At 53.5% G+C, this 19,934-nt stretch overlaps 1 protein-coding gene and 1 long non-coding RNA gene across 4 annotated transcripts in view; one reads left to right on the plus strand and one right to left on the minus strand.

Annotated features, from left to right (window-relative positions):
- The window catches only part of LOC121040169 (collagen alpha-1(I) chain), a 72,419-nt gene that overhangs the window by 48,211 nt on the left and 4,274 nt on the right, over nt 1–19,934 (minus strand). For 2 of the 3 annotated variants that reach the window (XR_005795161.1, XM_040490553.1), the window contains exon 1: nt 17,823–17,890. The exons of the other annotated variant lie outside the window; for it this stretch is intronic. The gene's annotated coding sequence lies outside the window, so the exon portion shown is untranslated. Of the gene's footprint in view, nt 1–17,822; nt 17,891–19,934 lie in introns of those variants that run through there. 3 annotated transcript variants of the gene reach the window in all.
- On the plus strand, nt 406–6,383 carry LOC121040172 (uncharacterized). The gene is made up of 2 exons (XR_005795162.1): nt 406–3,440; nt 6,257–6,383. It is a non-coding gene; the product is annotated as an uncharacterized LOC121040172 (long non-coding RNA).

The raw sequence follows: 19,934 nt of genomic DNA on the forward strand, positions 1-19,934 counted from the left end.
GGGGCGGGCAGGCGCGAGCCCTGGCCCCAGCTCGCCCCGCCGCCCTGGCACCGAGGCGGCTGCCGGAACGCGCTCGGCGGCTGCGTTCCGAGGCTCCGGCTGCCATGATTGCGGGCAGCGGGGCGCGCGCGCAGGCTCGGGCCCGACTCGGGGACCCCGGGCGGACCGACGGTCTCTGGCCTGCGCGCAGACCCGTGCGCGCCGCGGAGAGCGGCTAGGGTCGCCGGACTCGGCACTGCAGGGGCCAGCGTGTGCCACGGAGCTCTAGACGAGGTCCCGGGACAGGGCTCGGGGTCCACGGCGGCGGGCTTCCCCCGGTGCAGGGCGCGCACCAGGGCGACCCCGCCGCGGCTTTCCGGACGGCGCGGGTCCGGCGGAGGGAGGGGCGCGGTGCCAGGTGGTGGGGGGGGGGGGGGCGCTGCACGGGATCTGGTGAAGTGGAGAGGGGTAGCGCACTGAGCCCAGAGATGGAGGGGGTGTGCAAGGTGCCTGGCGGAAGGGGGTGCCCTCACGGTGCCGGGAAGGCGTGGGATGGCGGGGCCCCGTGCCCAGAGCCGCTGCCCAGCTCCGAGCTCGCTGTCTTCCTTCCCCGCAGAAACAACTTCCTGCTCCCCTGGCCCGGAGCGTAGGAGCTGCGGAGAGAAGTTCTAGGCCGCAGCTTTGCTCTCTCCGAGACCGACGACTACACTGCAACACCCCGGGGCCGCGCGGTTCCCTCCCGCGCCCCCTTCCGGGGGTCGCGACAGGCAGGGCTCCAGGGCCCGGACACTGGTTATAATGCCAAGGAGGCCTCAGCAGCTTGAACCGCCGGCTCCGCGGGGGCGCCTGAGTGGTTTCCCCGCAGAGAGGCCGACCTGGGCCTCCGTCGCTCGGGGACGACACCGGGTCACTATGCTCGGACCCCCTCTCCCTGTCCAGGCATGCCCTCTCTCAGAGCCAGATGGACCTGGCTGTCCCAGGACGCCCGCGACGGGGGCCCGAGGGGAACAAGGTCTCCTGGGCCCCATCCCAATGTCTCTCTGTGCCTGTCTCCCCCCAGCGCCCCCCCCTCCCCAGCCGGCCTTGGCATTCTAACCAGTGTCCCTTGACGTCACATCTCGCCATTTCTGTCAACCAATTGAAATTTGCTCGTTGTCATAAAAATATATATACTTTTTATGCCATTGGTACATTCAAAAGTTCCTCGTGTGCCTTTGCTTCCCAGGAAACTCCATTCTATATTGGATTGGACTGCCCAGAAAGAGGAAACTGGCCGCTCGAGGCAGGGCTGGGCTGGGGCCTGGGTTGGGGGGGGACCCCCCCCCCCCCCCAGCTCTCTAGGCCCCTATGACCTTGGCCTTGAGCTGTGGCTGGACACCCACCTGTGAGATACATGGTTTCACGGGGAGGGAAAAAGGTCAGGATATACTAAGGAATCTTCCCAAATTGCTTTCCTGGGTGTTAGACTCTTACCGTGGCCTCTTTTTAGAGGCAGTTTTTCTTATTTCTCTGAGAAAATTGAGTTTTAGAAAATGGAGTAGAAATGTTTTCCGGTGACTCTTTTCATTGAAATGCTGACCAACTTTCACTTTTCACAGCAGAGCAGAGACAGCCCAAGCCGGGTGACTTCACAATGGGGTGGGTTTCACTCTTTCCCCGAGGAAGGTCCAGGGTGGCCCTCCCAGCCTCAAGGACCGTGGCGTCCCAAGCTGGGTGCCCAGGAATTCTGTGCCCCTCCTTCCTCAGTAAAGGACGCCCTCGTAGCAGCTCCAGGCTTAGGAATGCTGTGTCTGTATTCTAGCAATACGGCAGAACTACGTCTCTTGTCTAGCACCCGTCCTTTATAATCTTCTTCCCTGTTACAGCTCCCAGCCCTGACTAGGCCTGTGGGGTAAGAGAGCACGTCCTACAAACTGAGTATGTGCAAAGCAGTCCCAAAGAGCCACCCAGAACCCTCTATCACCTCCCCCCGCTGCTGCGGCCACACCGAGGAAGAATCCAAGCACCGCTTGCCATTATACACGCCCCCCCAGCCCCCCATCTCTACTGCATGGTTCAACGGTTTTAAAAAAAAAAAAAAAAAAAAAAACCCATCCAGACATTCTGTGGCTTAGCAACTTTGGGGACTCCAGAACAACAATACTTTTCGAGACTGGCTGAATGCAGAGATCTAAATGCACTAAGTCTCGGGCCCTTTTCATACCAAACCTTGTTTTTCCAAAATAACGAGCAAGCTCGGTAACTACTGAACGGGGATTTTGAAAATAAATATATGGTTACTATTTTCACATAAAACCGTTCCCCAAGTGCTAACTCTAGAGATGTGTATACCTCTGTGATAACGTTCTCACACGCACACAGAAACACACACTGCACTCCAACAACTGCACTCTAATCTATTGATAATCACTTTCCTAAACACTATAAATATTATAACTAATGTGATACATGTTTTGTGATTCCGTTGGTGGATTAAAATGTTGAATTTAAAAAGCCACAGAGAAAAAGAGATTATCTTACATTATGCTACTTACAACTTTTGTTCCTTTGGCACAAATACAACTTTGACAACGGTATCATTACGGAAGGCAGTGACTGAATGCCAGCATATTAACTTTGTAATTTTCACCTGAAATCATTGTATAATCACACCCGAGTTGCTAACCTTTTTATTAGCTGATTTTTTTTTCTTGCTCTCACACACATTAATAAGTTAATTTGATGCTGTGTTCCGCCCCCTCCTAATTTTTATTTGGTAAAACAAGAAATCGGGTGAGTCAGAACCGTATTTGAGAACACGCGCTTTTTTTTTTTTTTAATCCTCTCTATACTTGGCAAGGATTTACATATAATTTGGTTACAAATTCAGAAATCAAATTCTGCTTTATTCAAGGAAAATAATAGCTTTCAGGTAATTCCACTGGCTACTTACTATTCAGGTTGGTTTTTTAAAGTCTTTTCCCAACTTGCTATCCTATTACGTTATTCAGAGCAAATAATATTAACAAGCGTGCTCAAATTCTCAAAACAGAAACCTGGAACATTTACTTTGTTGGTGAGTGTTATTATGATGGACAGGCTTCCTGGAGAAAGAACTTGGTCTGGGTCTGTGAGCCACACCGTGCCTAAGGTCAGATGTTGAAAAAAATAAGTCATAGGAAGGCTCTCGATATACCAGGATGTTTATAGTATCGGCCTTATACAGTTATTTTTTCCTGATTTCTCCCAAGATCTGCCTAATGGGAATGCAGCTAGTGACTTCCTGCTCTGCCTCCGAGCCCGTGTCCCCGGCCCAGCGTCCGGCCTCAGAACAGCCCAGAAGGCCGCGGGCCCTCCAGTTTACTGTCCCTTTTCCCTACGCGGTGACTTCTAATAGTTCAAAAAAAAATTCGGTGTACAAGACATTCCAAGGACTTAGTAAACAGATGCGTTTAATCTCATTAAAAGCAAGCAGGATGCGTGTGAGTGAAAACTTACATTTTCACTTGGGTTTTGAACAGTCAACTTCGCACACTCGAGAAGAACCATGCTTTCAAAGCTGCCCAATCAGCTTGAGATTGTGAGAGCGCGGCGGCTCCTGGGTTAGATACCCCTTCTTTAGTCATCCCAGACAATGTGCCCTTTTGAGGAGCTGCTAAGAAGCTTTGGGTGCTGTGTATAAAGGCAAAGCAGGCTTATGATTTTTTTCTTTTCTTTTTTCTGTTCTGTTCTCTTTCTTTTTTTTCTTTTTTTCTTTTTTTGGTTGTTTGTTTCGTTTCGTTTCGTTCGTTTGCTTTTGTCTCAAAGTAGTTTGCCGGTTTGGGATTCCGTTTCGCTCTGCCTGTTTTGTGGTTGCGCGTACCCCTACTTTTGCACACTAACCCGCCGGCATCAATTTGCCTTGGGAAAGCCCTTGGTGTTTTTCCCTACAGAGACAGCCGAGGAAGAGGAGAGGGGAGAAAGAAGCCTGCTGGTGTAGGTGCAGGTAAAACGAGTAAAAGATAATTGAGTTAGGCTCTCGGGCCGGGGAAGGAATGTGAGCAAGCGTCCACACAGAAAGGATTCCTTCCTTCCAAGCATCATGAACCATTTTCAAAATCTTTTGCTTTAGTTCACCCCATTTCATGTTCAACTTGGCATTCGTTCACTAGCAACCGAAATAAAACTCTGGCCACAGGACAAGCATGTTTGAGAAACAAAGCAGGGGGCAAAACTCCACATTAGCAGCCCTCTCCCCCACCAAACACCGAGCATGCTGGTAGACCATTCCAGAAGGCTGCAATAAATATGTGCTCGGTTGCGCACACACGCGTAGTGAATATACCGTATATAATACACACAGGCTGGTAACCACAATTCCCCCTTACAGAGAGGGCACCTGGGTGGCTCAGTCAGTTAAGCGTCTGACTCACTCTTGATTTCGGCTCGGGTCATGATCTCCAACGGTTCGTAAGATCGAGACCTGTATGGGCCTTCAGCGCAGAGCCTGCTTGGGCTTCTCTCTCGTTCCCTCTCTCTCTGCCCCTCCACTGCTCTCTCTCTCTCCCTCAAAATACATAAATAAACATTAAAAAAAAATTTCTCCTGGCAGATGAAAAATTACAATTCATCTTTTTCACTCTGAAGTAGTCCGAGTGACTACTTTGAGTAAGTCAGGAAAAATGAATTCAGGATGACAGGCCAGTACTCCTGGTTACACACATATACACCAAATGGTAAAGCTAGGTTCTCAGCATCGTATAAGGGATTAGAAAAAGCACAGAACAGACTAAAGTCTTTAGAAATCAAAATTAACTCTCCATGAGACGTGGGTTCTGAATTTCGTCGCTCAATTCTGCAATTCCTAAAATGGAATCATCATCAATTGGGAAATTAACATTTTCCTGAAGAATTTAGGATGCCACGTGTATCAAATTTGTGTTAGCAATTAAAGATGGATTGGAATTTGTAATTTTAACAGTTGCCAGCAGACAAAGTTACCTACTCGCACAAAAATGAAAAGACATCAGAAAATCTGAAAAGAACTTCTCTCCCCAAATAGCCGAAGAATGCCTTCGTTTCTCAGTTGGAAGCCTTGATTTATTTGAAATGTTTTTGCACCTTATCGGTCCTGTATCCGGAGCCGGAAACAGTCGCTGACTATTTCAATGACTATATATTCTTTTTGAACCACATCTAAGCAGATTTGAGCTATTAAAAAAGTAAAGCAATGTTAAACTAAAAACTGTCAAACGTTTTTGTGGGTTTTTTTTAATTTTCTAAAATAATGCTGAAAGTCAGTTGAGTTTTTTTCTCCCCCAGCCCCAGCTGAAATGAAAACTTTAGGACCATTTCTTAGCCATACAGTTCCTCAGTGAGCTAGGTAAATTATAAGCCCTTAGAATAAAGAAAAAGGAAAGAAAAGAAATAAATCCTGAGTTAGAACTCAAAAGGTTCATTGTTACATTGCAAAGGACAGCAGGCATGTTTTTTAAAACGAAGATTTCACAGGTCCGTTCTTTAAAATATTGTTGCAGCAGAACCCAAGCAAGCTACCTACAAAGTGATCACGTACAGAATGAGGGGTTTTTGAGGTGACAATTTCAAGTTGTTGGAAATTTGACCACAGTGGTCTTGTCAAAATACTCCCATTTTATTTTCTTAAAATCTGATTTCACACAACACGGGCGAGTAATTTGCTTTACATAGAAGGACAGCCTCTTTTTTTTTTTTTTTTTCTTTTTCCGTGTCTAAATAACGTAGCTTTTAGATGTGGTTAACACAAAGACAAAGTTAAGGCTGGATTTTTCACAGATGCCCTTTCTACGAAAAGTAATGTTTTAGCTAAATTTATCACTGCAGGACAAGATCATACTTAATGGCTGCAAAGAAAAATACTGAAGAAGGAAAAAAAAAAAAAAAAAGAAGGCCGACGCTTTTGTCCTGTTTTGTTTCTGGCTATTTGTAGAGCAACGTTTGGTGTCACTCCTAATATTAAAAGGACATGAACTTCATTTTTCTTAAAGAAAAGAAAGTAGTAATGTAGGCAATCAGGTAACGGTGGCATTAATCTTGAAAATAAGAGTCCATGTAATTTTCACATGAGGAACATATATTGTAAGAATTTCTTTCAAAATAAGGAGAGGTGCACACAGGCTTGGTTCCCCACGATGCTCCCAGGCAGTGTTTTTTTTTAACCACCATCAAAGGCTCGCGCCTTTGCTAATTTCTTTCCATTGACCAGTTTTTCGACTCTGCCTTCTAAACATGCTGCGGGATCCTGCTTCCAAAGTGGCCCCTTCTGCGTCTTCTTGTCTAGGAGGAGTGACTGCCGCCTCCTGCCCGCACACTGACAGCCCCGAAACTGGCATTCTACTCTCACACGTAGAATGCCGGAAACTTCTAGGAGGGCTCCAAAGCTCACCGGGAAACTTCTCTCGCCGGGGAAAAAAAGAAAACTTCGCAACGCACACCTGGATCTACAGATTCGGAAAAACTAACCAGCTGTGGCCGAAAACCAAAACACTCAACCACCCGAACACGGTCTGCAAGAAACACAGAGCCCTTTGACACCATGCAAAGGCTTGTAAATAAAATCGCTCCAAGGCAGACAGGCTGAATGAGACTCTTAAGACAGTCAGTTGGTGCCTCGAAATTTAAAATTAGAACATTAAATGTTAACAACACGAGGATATCCTGGGATACATGTGTGTGCGCATGTGCACGCACTTGCCTGTGTGTGTGTGTGTGTGTGTGTGTGTGTGTGTGTGTGTCTGTGTGTGTGTGTATGTATATAGGAAGAAGAGTTTTGCCGCCCTACGGCTTGGAGCTGATCTGAGGTCCAGCAGGGACGCCCCTAAACCAGGCAAAGGGCAGGCCCTACCCGAATTCTCTTGGGGGTCACTTCCCTTCTTATGACACACGTGCAAACACCCAAAGCCAGTGAAAACACAACCTGCTGTAGACGACAAGGACTGATCTCACATACAGACAGTCTCTCCTTGGAATAAAAAAATCGTGATTTGTGGATGGCAAACCAAGCTGACCTCATTCTTTGTCACCAGGACAAACGCGGCAAGGCCGGTGTTGGGGGCCAGCGTCGACGTGTGCTCTCTGCACCAGCAGCTCCGGGAGCCACGTGAGCTGGGTTCTTCAGGGAGAAGCGGGCTGGGCCAGGGGTTTGGGCCCCACAGACCCTTACCCTAACCAGGCCAGGCGTGGCCGCAGACAAGAGTCTGGGCTCGGACTCTGGGATAAACATTCAAGGTTCTCAGGCGTATGTGCCAGAAGGAAGAGGGTCTCTGGAACCGTCACGTCCAATCCCCCAAATTGGGGGCCATCTTGGCGTCAGGTCCAGAGACCTTAGGGGACAAGGATGTTCTTTATCTTGCCCAATTTCTCCCCAGGCTTGGCCCGCATCCTTCTTACAGCTAAGGCAGCGGGTTTGGATACAGCTCAAGTCACCAAAAACACCCAGAGCATTCGGTCTGCGCCAGGTACCGCAGGGTCCCCGGGAGTTTCGATCATAAAACAGCAGCCTATAGTACAGGGTTTTTCCTAAGGTAATAAGGACAGATTCTCAAGTACCTACAGCAAGTGCTTCATAATTTACAGCGTTCTCACCCACCTCAGGCTCATGGGATCCTCACGACCCAAGAGGAAGACAGAATAAGAATGATCACGCCTCCCTAAAGGCCAGGGAAACTGAGGCCCAAGTGGACGGAACAGTGACTTGGCCTAATACCGCACAGACCCGGGACCAACACACACCACTTTGTTATTTTGGCTTTCTTTCTCTCTCTCTTTTTTTAAAAACATCACCACCCACCGCTTCCTACTCATACACACATAGGCTTATTTTATAGGTAAGAACCGTTCCCAGGAAAAACAGAGCCCCATTGAAATCTGGGTCCCAGACCTGCCTTAAGCGGGCCAGCTTTGGCGATCCCCCACCCCTGCGGCCAGATTCGGTCATCTAAGGCGTCCACCCTTCCCAGCCAGGTGCATCCTGATCTCGCCCTCAAATCTGGGCTGGGATGCGTCTACCTCCGGTGTAAAATCACAGCCACGAGCTCGCGGCTGGGCCGGCCAGAGTCCTCGTGACAAAGCAGCCTCGCCAGAGCCGGGGGGTTGCAATGCCCTCTGTCCACCACCCCTCCTGCCAGGGCGTGCGCAGCACCCCGGGAGCAGGGTCTCCCCAGCCAAGCAGCCAGGGTGGGTGGCTCTGAGCCCCACCTGAGCCTTCTCCCGCCTTCAGCCCTCTGTGAACCTGGCAGCCCACTGAAAGTCGTTTCAATATAAATGGCCAAGCAGGTGGGGGAGGTGGGGGGAAGCTCCAAGTCTCACACTGGCAAGGACCACTGACGACTGGCTGCCTGCAGAGAGCCTCTCTGGGGCAGTTCTCTCCTGGAGCGGTGGCCAGGGGCCTGGGCCCACACATCAGCATTCTGCAGGGGCACATGTAGGCTGACCTGATGGTGTTACGGCGCCTCGGAAAAGAGAAAGGACAGGTAGTTGCTGCGGCAATGGGGGACCGACAAAGAGGAAGGGATGTAGAAAGACAGACCTGGGCTCTTCAGGAAACAGTCCTGGGGAAGGTGAGGGCAGCACAGCATGCCTCCAGAGGGTTTCCCTTTGCAGCTGAGATCTGAGCCATACACAGAAATGTACCGAAGCACCCACCTCCCCACCAGCTCGCTCACATGCGGGACCCCCCACCTGGGCTCCAGCTTCACGACAGCAAGCCACAACTCCGAACCTTCCCGAAGCCAAACTCCAAGCTCGAATATTCCACCCCCAAACCTGACAAGCTCAGAAACAAACCCAACATTCAAAAGGGCCTCCAGAACAAAGCCAGGTGAATGCAGCTATGAAATAAATGAGGAGGGCGGTGTGAGGGCCTGGCCTGACCTGACCGAGAACTAGAAGACACCCTGATGCTCCTCTCCAAACGCAAAGCCTTCTAAGACTCCTTTCTCCTGTTTCCTTTCTGCACCTTAATTACAAGAGAAAGTGCTTAAAAAAAAAAAAATTAAGAAAAATCTTAAAAAAAAAAAAAAGTTGCAAGGAGCTAAGTCTCCAAAGCTTTGGGGGATAAAAATTATAACCTTGTCCTGAATGTGAGGGAAAAACAAAGCACACAGAGGCCATGGAATGATCGAGGCCTGACCTTAGCATCAACTGCCTTCCTAATACCTCTGTGACCCCAGTCTTACCTAGAACTACCCCCAGACTCCGGCAAGGTGGTGAAGCCTGGTGGGCAAAGGGTCTAAAGGTTCCAGCTTGCCCTCACTGGGACTCAGAATTCTGCTTCACGGGTCTCCTTTTCTTTCCTATCTGCCTGATTCCCAGCAGAAATAAAGAGCAGAGAAAGAAAAGACAAGTCACAGTAAGGCTCTCCTCTCCTCTCCGCACCTCCGCCGTACCTAAAGGGCGCTGCATAGAGGTGGCTTCTGTTGGGGTCCCGGGGCTCTTCTCCCAGGGGGACGGGCACCCACGTCGCTGCGGTGGCGGTCTAGGGTCTGCTCGCGGACCAGGCGCATCGGCCGCCCGCGGCTAGTCTCCTGCAGCGGGTCGGGGCTGGGTAGGGGGACACGACTGCGTCCGCACCTGCTCTGGCGGCGAGGAGGCCTGCGAGCGCCTCCTCCTGGCAGCCCCCGGGCTCGCGACACAGGGAGGCGGGCGGGGTCGGCGCGGGGCCGGGTCTGCAGCGGGTCTGGGGTCTGCGGTCTACACCCCTCGGAGAGCGGAGGCTGAGGTCCCAGCCTGCGACCGGGTCGACCTAGGCCGGGGATCGGGCCCTCAGCGGGGCAGGGCGCGCGGGCCGGGGTCCGAACCGAGGTCTGGAGTCTGCGTGGGGCAGAGATCGGGATCCGAGCAGGGGTCCCGGGTCCGAGTCCGAGTCCGAGTCCGAGTCCTGAGCCCTGCCGGGGTCCGGGGGCGGGGGTCTCAGTCTGCGTCCGGGTGCGGGTCCGAGTTCTAAGGCGAGCCGGGGCCCCGGGTCCGGGTCCGCGCGGGGGGTGCGAGGTCTGGGGTCGGGGTCCGGGTCGGGGTCCGGGTCCAGGCCCTAGCAGGCGCCGGTGTCTGGGGTCCGCGGCGGCAGCCTTGGCGGCGGCACGCGCCCCAATTAGCCGCGGCGGGCGGTGGGTTGGCCCCATTGAGGGCGAACAAAGGGCGCGACCCCGGGGTCAGGGAGTCGCGGGCCGGGCGGCCGCCGCTTTGTTCGCCCGCCCTGTTTACTTTGCCGAAGGAAAAGCGCACAATATATTGACTAAAGCGGATTAGAGGGTCGCGCCCCGGAGGCCGGCGGGACCTCCCAGCCGGGCCTACCGCGTGCAGACCCCCTTCCCGCCGGCGCCCCGGGTCGCCGCCGGCCTGGCCTCCGCCCCAGCCCGCGGAGACAGCCGGGGAAACTGAGGCCGCGCCAGCCAGGCCCTGACGGGGGGCCGGGGGGAGCAGGAGCGCGGGCGGAGGGGCGGCCGGGGGGGGGGGGGGGGGGGGGACTGTGCGGACGGCCCGCGGGTCCCCGGTGGGTCCCCGCGGGTCTCGGCTCACCTGCGCCCCGTGGCGGGCCGCGCAGGGTCACTCGGGCCTTTTGAGCCGGTGGGGGGTGGGGGGTGGGAGGCACTGCGTTCCTTCCCGGACCCCTGCGTTTTAAAGATTTTCGCCTACCCAACGCGGCTGCTCCTGGGAATTCATTTTACAGGGAAGAAAAATGACACTTGCTCGAAGGCTAAGGTAGTTTAGATGGAAACGTGGACGGCCTTTTCCCGCATCACAAAATCCTGCAGCATTACGGTTCAAAAAGAAATTTCCCGCCTCGTGTCTTGACGCAAGAGATGCTCCCGTGCGTCTCCAGCTGTGAGTCAGCAGGTGACTTATAAGGCCACAGGAGAATATTTTGAGATATGGAAGTCCTGCAAAGTGCAGCTGGGGGGGGGGGGGGGGTAGGGGGGGGGAAGAACGTTGTTTTGTTTCTTTTTTCAAAGAAGGCGAGCAAACATAAATAAACCACTAAGATTTCCACCCAAAGTCCACAGTTTATGATCTGACATTATGAATCCAAGATCTCTGTGTTCCTCCAGATAAGAACTTGAAGAACCTTTTAAATGGCCCTTAAACACCCAGCAGCAGAAGCAGACGGAGCGCAGGGTGTAACTATGGTGGCTGCTCATCCAAGAAAGTATCCAAGAAGAACAAGAATGCCTTTTTTTCCTTCCTAACGCTATGACTAAGGGCACAAAAATATTTCTCCTCAAGTTCACGCAAAATCTTAACTGAGATGTTTATGCCCTGGTTGGGCAAATTTGGTTACCGGGCCCATGGAGTGTTTGATTAATAAGCTATCAAGGTGTAGGTCTTTTATAAGAAACGAATAATACTTACTTACATACATAGTTGTTGGCCTAACGAATATTTCTGCTACGTGCCATCTATCCACAACCACTGAAGGAAAATTTGCCGTTTGTCTCTGTTTCGACTCACACGCCTTTAAAAATTATTTTTTTTCTGCTCATAAAAATACCACGTGTTTCGAGAAGGGACAGCAAAGTCCGAAGTCTGAGTAATTTAAAGATAGAAATTTAAGAGAGACATCATGTAAGCAGTAAGCCTAAAATATCAATAATTCAAGTATAAGGCACATGGAGAAAGGAGGATTCACCTCTGTGCTACTATCCAGAAATAATAGTCTATTATATTCCCTTCCCAACAGTAAACATGTGCGTACAATTACATAATTTACATATATATTTACTGCTTGTGAAATGTTGTATCCATTGTCGTCCCCAAGTCCTCCCCGCGCGGCTGCAAACTCTTTGTCAACAGCATTTTAACAGGGACACACTATTGCATTGTTGTGTTAAGTGATAATTCACCCCACGGGTCCCTGTTATTCCAAATTTTAGTTCTTGCTAATATTTCTCTGCTGTAACTCACACTACCCCCGATGGCCTTGCCTGTGCAGGCTGTCTGCAATGTGGGTTACTAATAAATCTCTAACGGTCTGATCTTAGGCGGCTGAAAAAGTACATTATTCTAAGGGGGGGTTAGACTCCATCTATCCTATCAGAAATGAACTTAGAGCGGCGCCTGGGTGGCTCAGTCGGTTGAGTGTCCAACTTCGGCTCAGGTCTTGATCTCACAGCTCGTGAGTTCAAGCCCCACGTCGGGCTCCGTGCCGACAGCTCGGAGCCTGGAGCCTGCTTCGGATTCTGTGTCCCCCTCGCTCTCTGCCCCTAACCCCCTCGCATTCTGTCTGTGTCTCTCTCAAAAATAAAGATAAACATTAAAAAAAAAAAATTAAAAAAAAAAAAAGAAACGAAGTTGGAAATTCTAGAATGCCCTCCAGATCACAGTTGCTCCAGAAAGCAATTTGGTTGGGAATCAGTCTGTCCCCCCTCCAGAGGCCTGACGGATCTGCGAGACCAGCCGAGGCACGTACCTGATTCCAACACGGTGTTTGCGAATTGTGCCCTCGCGCTGCAGGCTGGCCTATTTCTGCCCTACCGAGCCACTCGGCATGAACCCCCAGCCTCGCGGTGGGTTTAAGTCAGGACCGTAAAGCTGAACACCTTGGAAACATTATCTCAACGGTTCTGACGAAACTTTGCGTGTCTAAGAAGTAATTTGGCTCACGCAGCTCTCTTTGCCAAGAATCCGGACCTCAGGCCCGCTTTTCACCCCTTCCACCAAGCTGCCAGGTGCCTGCTGCCCTGCCGCCCCCTTGCCCTGTCCTGCCCGGAGGAGAAGGCTCGGGCCTCGCAAGGGGCTGTGTTTTGTGCCACTCTCCCCTTTCCTCCAACGCCCTGAGTCAGCCGGGGCTCTGCCATGGGGCCGCAGTGGCGGTTTGTCTGGCCTGCCCTGACATGGTTCGCGGAGCATGGGGGGAAGAAGGCTGGGTGCCGTGGAGCCCGAGGTCCTCTCCAGAACACCAGGGCCTGGCGGGGCCTGCTTGAAGGAGGCGGCTTATGGGCGAAGAAGGAGCTGGCCCTGAAGAACGAGAATACAGAGGGCAGGAGGGCCCAGCACCGAAGTCATGGGGTTAATCCAAGCCTGGAAGGACATCCTGGAAGCATGAGCAGGGCTTTGGTGGAGTCCGGGATGAACAAGTTTTCCCTTACACGCGTTTTTCTGTACTATCCAAATTTTCTCCAATGAGTGTCAATTGCTTTCATCCGCAGAAAAGGATCATGTTACTGATCAGATGACACTCCTTGTAAGTCAGGTAGACAGACTTCATTGGAAGAATGGAGTGAATGACTGCTAAGTATTTACGAGTGTAACGTAAACAGTAAGAGTCGGATGTTGCCGGACAAGTTACTACGATGATAATGGCCATTCACGTGTTTCTAGCACTTCACCCTTTGGAAAAACACTCGCAAATAGAAAATGAAACCGGGCAGCAGCTTGGCCGTGCAGATACTGGCTCTGCCGTGGGAGTATTTCTGCAACAGCCCTTGACACGGGGCACGGGTGGACACTGCGCTTCCCGTTTTAAATCTGGGGAGCAGGCTCAGAGAAGCGAAGAGCCCCAGGACTGGAGCTGAGCCTTTGAGTCTCCCAAGGTGTCCACAGCGGCTTCCACACCTGGTCTGGGCACCTTCCTGCAGGCGAACCGTTTTCCCCGGGGATCGACTGTATTTCCCGTTAGTCCAATTTTTTTTTTTTTCTTCCTCCATTTCTGGAGGTGGTCCAGGGCAGAACTGCAATTAGGGAAGATTTTGTCGGGTTTGTTTTAAAAGAATGGTATTTGCAGAGGGTCTGTTTATCACTTGAGAGATGCGGGGAGCACCGAGAAGTGGCCGGCCCAGGTGTGCGGTGCTCATCCAGGCGAGGACTGTCTTTTGCGCAAGGATGAGTGGGAGCCCAGGGCCACACGCCCCCGGGGAAGGATCTCGACTCCCAGACGCGTCTGTGACTCCTCTGGGGCTGGAGTCCACCCCACAAGCACTCATGAGGCTGGGTGGGAGCACGCCTTTTTCCTTATGTTATTTTGTAAAAGTGGGCCACTTTCAGCCCCTTGACAACAATGGGTGGGAACGAATGAACAAATCAAACGGATTTGATCTGAAGGATCTCTCTTTCGCGGTGAGCTAAGAGACGAACCAGCATGCCGTTTTCTACTCTAAAAGGCAAGTGCTAAATTTGGATTTTTGAGAAAATTAAAAAAAAAAAAAAAAATCGTACTCCAGCTTGAAAATCCAATGGCTCTCCGAATGCAAGGAAGATATACCACTCTTTGTGCTAAAATCATCTGAAGGGGTTTAAAATAAATCAGAACAAAATGATGTGAGCCGAACATATGTCTTGCATCACTTCGAAAGGCAGTCACGGGACGGGCTACGGCACGGGGACCCTGTGCCGTCCGGACAGCGGACTGGGCCCGGGATTGGCACGCGGTGATTGTTAACACCGAGATGTCAACCTCTTGTGGGCCAAGCACACCTAGGCCGTTCACATTCCACAGACGCCTTCGGTTTCGGACAGGGATTAAATTCTTGTGAAAAGTAATTATGCCATGTAATCAACAGGTAAGATAAATGCATCGGAGACACTTCTTTCCTCCAAGGAAACCGTCTGGCGCTTGGAATTTTTAAGCGGGGAGTAGATGGGCACATTTTCAAAAGACCCTTTCTTTTCCTTCTCCTCACCCAGGGCACAGCAAACCATCCCTGCCTTCTAAAATGAAAACACATGCCACTTTACTTTAGCAAAGACAACCCAGGGTGCAGAATTTCTGCACAGATAATTTTTAATTAAAAAGAGACAGAGAGAGAGAGAGACTGCTAACTGCATTTTATACCTTTTGCAGGGCAGTTACCTTCCCCACATGTTAATAATTTAACTGTCAAATCACAACAAACAGCTAATTCCATCCCGGGGTCGCCAGGATCACAAGCTAGCAGGGAGAGTTTAGTTGTCAGTGCTAAGGACCGAATGCTAGCCGAAGTCCCGCTTTCCAAGTGTCCCCAGACAGGGCTGGGACATGACTAATTTATTTTATCTTATCCATCATCTCTGCACAGGATTAAAATATTTATATCAGTCTGTTCGCCTTGAAATGTGCTGTGCGGGCACACGCTTCGGGGCCACTCCTTAATTCTTCACGGTTTTGGCTTTTCATTGTTTCCGGCAATGCACAGCCCCTCGCACAAGGCACCCTCTCAAATGCTGACGGGATCTTGAAGTAGGGAGCCAGCACGCACAGCTATCTAACTCACGCAAAAACTGCTCTAAGTCACGCAAAAACCACACAAACACGGCAGAACCACAGCGTCGGAGCTCTTCCGATGCCCCTCTCCCAAGAGATGCCAATGAAACCGTGCAGGGCCTGAGCTCTCCTTCCAGAAGGAGCCTGCCCCTGGCCAGGGTGGCTGATGGAAACCGGAGCTTAGTAAGGATGGCCCAGCCAAGCAGCCAGGTAGGCAACGGGGAGCAGGGGGTTAATCGGGGAGTAGGGAGGGGTGCAAACAAAAGGCAGAGAGGGGAAACCGGGCTGCAGGGCCCAGCCCGGCCAGGCACAGACACAGGGAGCTCTGTGTGCCTGCCCGCTGCCCGGCACTGTGACTAACCGCCCCACTATTGTACCCTGAAGCCAGCCCTTTGTACCGTCCCCCTGGCGTCTGGGAGCATGGCCGAAGAAACCCTTCCCAGCAGTCCTTCCCTCATCCTGGAAGCTTGCAGCTCTCGGGGATGCTGGGGGCCTGACTTAGACACCACGAGCGTCTTTGACCCTGGCCAAGAAGGGCCACCAGCAAAAAAAAAAAAAAAAAAAAAAAAAAACAGAAGCAGAAAAACCAGTCTCCCCCACTCTGGGGTGCGGAGGTGGGTGGTGGTGGGCCTGGGGACCTGCGACACCCGCACTGCCCGATACGGTAGTCCCTCACCACGTGCCACATGTGACCACTAAGCCTCTGAAAGTCAGGGAGTCCGTCTGAATGGAGATGTATGTGGATCATACACTCTGGATTTCAGAGACTTCATAGAAGAAAAAAAAGCAAAAACTCATTAATAATTTCGTATTAATTACACACTGAAATATACTCCTTCGAATATATACTAGATAAAGTAAGTTGTATTATTAAAGGGAATGTCATCTGTTTGCTTTTACTTTTTAAAAAAGGTGGGTGTTCAGCCACGTGAAATTACGCATGTGGCCCGGTCTGCAGCTCGTGTTCTGTGTCTACTGCACAGAGCTGGGCTGGGCTGGGAGTGGGCTTCCAAATCCCCTCTCTCCCAGGGAGACAATGGCCGGGGGTGGGGGGGGTGGGGGGGGGGATGCCACCATAGCTCCTGGCCGAGTCACAACCCCTCACCCCACGGCCAGGAACACCAGGCTCTCACGGCCACGTCTGACCTCAGCCTTGGGTTCACCTGTCTCCAGAACCGGGTCTTTCACACTGACGTGCGTGGGAATCCTTTGTAAAACACATACGTGTGCATAGGAACACACACACACACACACACACACACACACACACACACAAGGGCCCTGGCTCCTCTGCACAGCTGGCTGTGCCAACCTGTCCTGGCTGGCTTTCGGAGAAGCCAGATTCACAGGGCACCCAGATGGCCCCCAAAGGCCTCCCAGGAGCCAGACACCCGACCCTTTGTCCTGGGGCAGGCTGACCAGCCTAGGGCCCCATCGTGACTTTCAGGGGCCCAAATGCTTCTGCCTCACGGCCCCTTGCTCCATACATATTAAAATTATATGTTATGACTGCACTGGTATATAAAGATGACTGAATTCATCATTATATTATTCATTATGATTGCAATCATTTTTTTCTCCGGATTTTAAGGGACACTAAAGTTAAAACATATTCATGGGCCCTAGGCCCTGTGCCTCCCTGGACCATCCCACCAAGCTCCTGGGACCGCTCCCCACACAGCCCCGCGAGGGGCACGGGCCTCTCCTTCCGCACCCGGGGCTAACCCTCCGGTGACCAGATCACCTTCCGCACCGTAGAATTCATTCCTTACGTCCGGCCCTGAATGCACGGTGTGTGGAGCCCCCGCCAGACGCCGGAAAACTTACCAAATTATTTTTTAAGCACAGAAATTGGTCACGAGAAAGGCCGGGGGATCCCAGAACAGCCGAAGGCCCCAAGTCAGGGAGAACCAAGACACGACCCCCCCAGCGCTGTGCCGAGGCATGCCATGCGACACCCAGAGAAAAGCCCACCAAGCCACCAAGGGCAGGGGACGGTGGCACCAGAGGCAGCTGTACCCGCCGGGGGCCCACCACCTGCCCCGTGACCTCCAGTCCTCACACCCCCTGCCCTGGGCCCAGCTCCTGGACGGGGATGCGGGCTGGAGAGGATGCGGGCTTTCCAGCGTCTGGCAGAGAAGGGCACCTGGTGCCCTCACCACCCGCCCTCGGTCCACGTGGCGGTGCCCGGCCTGGGCCTGGACACCCTGCTGAGGAAGGACCGGGTGCAGGAGATGGTTAAAATTCTGCATCCTTTTTGCATCCGCCTCCAGAGGAAGCACTGCTTTTTTTTTTTTTTTTCCCCCCCCCCCGCCAGGGGAAAAAAAAAAAAAAAAAAAGCTGAGGGCAGCAAATTGCAGGCCTTGGGATGTTTTTCTCCTTGACAGCCCCGGGCCCCGCCTCGCCCCGCCAGCCTTCCTCCGGCCACCGCCACGGCCCGCCTGGCCCCCCGTGCACGCGCGGCCTCCCCGCGGAGCCCCGGCCCGGAGGGAGGGCGGGCGGCCGCCTGGCACTGCCCGGCTCTGTGCCCTCCCCTCCCCCACCGCCCGCTCTCCAGCTCCGGGTCCGATCGGCGCCCCCCCCCCACCCCCACCGCCGCCCCGTGCCCACCCTGCGCCCGCCCGGGTGGGTGGGAGTGTGTGTGTCGGGGGCGGAGGGGGGGGGGTGCCCTCACCTTCCGGGCCTCGGTCCGGCTCGCGCCCGGGGCGCCCGGCCACGTCCTCGGCGCCGCCTCCGCTCGCCCCACCCCGCTGCCCGCGCTCGGCGGCGAGCCTGGCACCGTGCCAGCCTCCTGGGAGCCCGGCCCGGGCAGGGGAACTTTCCGGCGAGGGTGTGTGCGGGGAGGGGTGCGGGCCGCGGCGGTGCCCGGGGAGGGAGAGGCCCAGATGCCCGGCGGCCGCCCCCCGCCCCCGGCCCCTCTCCGGAGCCCCATAAAGGCACAGACAACACGGGCGCTTTAGTCAAAACAGTCATGTGCAGGAGCCGGGAAACAAACAAAAGCCCTTATTTATTTAGTTAGTTCACACACTCAGATAAGGAGACGCCTTTTGTGCACATAATTTCACACACACCAGAAAGGAGGCGATGCCACGATGCTCCCCGCAGCCCAGGGCCGGACAGCCCGCCTGGCCTGGGGAATAATTGCATCGCCAGGCCTGGGCATTTCCATATTTAAATTGGGCAGCAGCGTATGATTAATTAAGAAGGAAAAAGGCAAAAAAAGGGAAGAAAAGCAGTGGGGGTGGGGAGCCGGACATTCTGGGCAGCTCCGTGTGCCAAGGTGCCCGCGGCAGCCGCTTAACTCCTCCCGTGCCAGGCTGAGGCCCCTGGGGGTGGGGGGGATCGGCTGCAGGGGGTGGCTTGGAGGGAAGGCGGGCCGTGCCCTCTGCACAGTCCCAGCCGTGGGGTGCACGCCCTTGCCTGCCTTTGTGTATGGAGGGCCAGCCCAGCTTCAGATGCTGAGCCAGGAACGTTCTCTTCCTCACTTCCTTATTCAGAGCAACTCTGCATTGGTCAGGTCAACGTGCTGTGCTGGTTCTGTGTTAAGAGACGTCCCAAAGGCCCTCAGCGGGGAGCAGGACCTGGCAGGGCGGCTGCCCTCCAGGCTGGGACAAGCGTGTCTTCTGCTATCCACACCTTCGCCTACCAACACGCAAGCCGCGGTGAGGCCCCGCCGCCTGGTGAGGCTCCCACATCCCTTCGCCCTCACACGAGCCCCCTGCCAAGGGCCGCCCTGTGGCCTTTCTGTCCCTGAGAACAGCCGGCCTCTTCTGGAAAAGGGGCAGGAAGGCCTGCCGCCCTTCTGGAAAGAATCAAGGGCTGTGGTTAAGGGAGAGCCAGGGAAGGCTGTATTCCTAGGGGCAGGTGGCAGGCCCCGTGGGGCCCTGGGTTTAGGGTCCGCCATTACTGAGGGTCAGCTCTGTCCCCCGCCAGCCGTGTGGCCTTAAGCACATCATCCAGCCTCGCCGGGTCTCAGTTTGCCCACCTGTGAAATGGGGATAATAGCGCCCACGATGCCTGCCCTGTGGGGTTTAGGTGAGGCAAAGCAGCTCCTGGCTGAGCAGAGAACCTGCCTGAGCTCCCAGAACCTCTGTCCTGGAGGTAGGCCAAGTGGGGAGCCAATAACAGGGCCTCTGGCAGGAACTTACTCAGCCCAGGAGCAAACCCAGAAGAGTCCAAATCCACTGGGCGGGTGGACGAGTTAAGGGCCTGGATCCTGGATTATCCGGTTGGGTCCGATGTAATGACACAGACCCTTGAACATGGAGCCCCTGGCCCGACGGTGATCAGAGAAGGAGGGGTGCAGTCTCTCCCTGGAGATGGAGGAAGGGCCAGAAGCCAAGGAATGTGGGCACCTCTCAAGGCTAGAAAAGGCCGAGGCAAGGTTTCTCCCCCCGGGGGGGGGGGGGGGGGGGGGGTGCTCCAGAAGGAACCGAGCCTGCCAGCACCTTGGTTTTAGCCCCGTGAGTCATTGCGGACTCCCAGCCTCCACAGCTGCACAATAATGAGCTTGCCTTGGTGGAGGCCACTAAATCAGTGACCTTTGTTACTGCAGCAATAGGAAACTCATACGCCACCTCCCTTCCTCCCCCACATGTCCAGACGCCTCTGAGCGAGGCTGCGGGTGCAGCCCGCCTCCGTATCCACGCCACACACACAACGTCCGCTGCGCATCGGTGGCGGGCCGTGCTGGGCTGCGGTTGGCAGACCTCATCTTGCCCTCTGGAGTCTTCGGCCAAGCGACCAGATGCCCCGCAGAGCCCTCCTCTCCTAAGGGGGCTCTCAC

Source organism: Herpailurus yagouaroundi, unplaced genomic scaffold (assembly GCF_014898765.1).
Source record: "Herpailurus yagouaroundi ecotype Mexico unplaced genomic scaffold, PumYag 182, whole genome shotgun sequence".
NCBI classification, from domain to species: domain Eukaryota; kingdom Metazoa; phylum Chordata; class Mammalia; order Carnivora; family Felidae; genus Herpailurus; species Herpailurus yagouaroundi.